Source organism: Penaeus monodon, chromosome 30 (genome assembly GCF_015228065.2).
Source record: "Penaeus monodon isolate SGIC_2016 chromosome 30, NSTDA_Pmon_1, whole genome shotgun sequence".
NCBI lineage: Eukaryota > Metazoa > Arthropoda > Malacostraca > Decapoda > Penaeidae > Penaeus > Penaeus monodon.
The window spans coordinates 33,682,903-33,683,128 of record NC_051415.1 but is presented as its reverse complement, the minus strand read 5'-3'; the positions used below and the strand labels follow the sequence as shown (position 1 = coordinate 33,683,128).

The window sequence follows — 226 nt, the reverse complement described above, 5'->3', positions numbered from 1 at the left end:
GTATTTTGTTTGGAGCTTTCCAGTAATTTGATGTGCTGGCATTATAAGTACTTTCGATCTGTAAATATTAATTTGAAATGCCTCTCTAGTTCATCTTCGTTCATTTGCTCGCCTATTTGATATCGTTATTGGGACTATCTGTATAGCGTATGTGTTGCTTGTGAATTGTAGCAATGTAAGATGGAAAACAAATTAGCTTTTCCTGTTTTAAATAACATTGTATATC

The 226-nt window shown here is 32.7% G+C and overlaps 1 protein-coding gene across 1 annotated transcript in view; it reads right to left on the bottom strand.

The window, feature by feature from the left end:
* The window catches only part of LOC119592431 (proline-rich receptor-like protein kinase PERK14), a 185,497-nt gene that overhangs the window by 184,863 nt on the left and 408 nt on the right, over window positions 1-226 (bottom strand). The window lies entirely within an intron of this gene.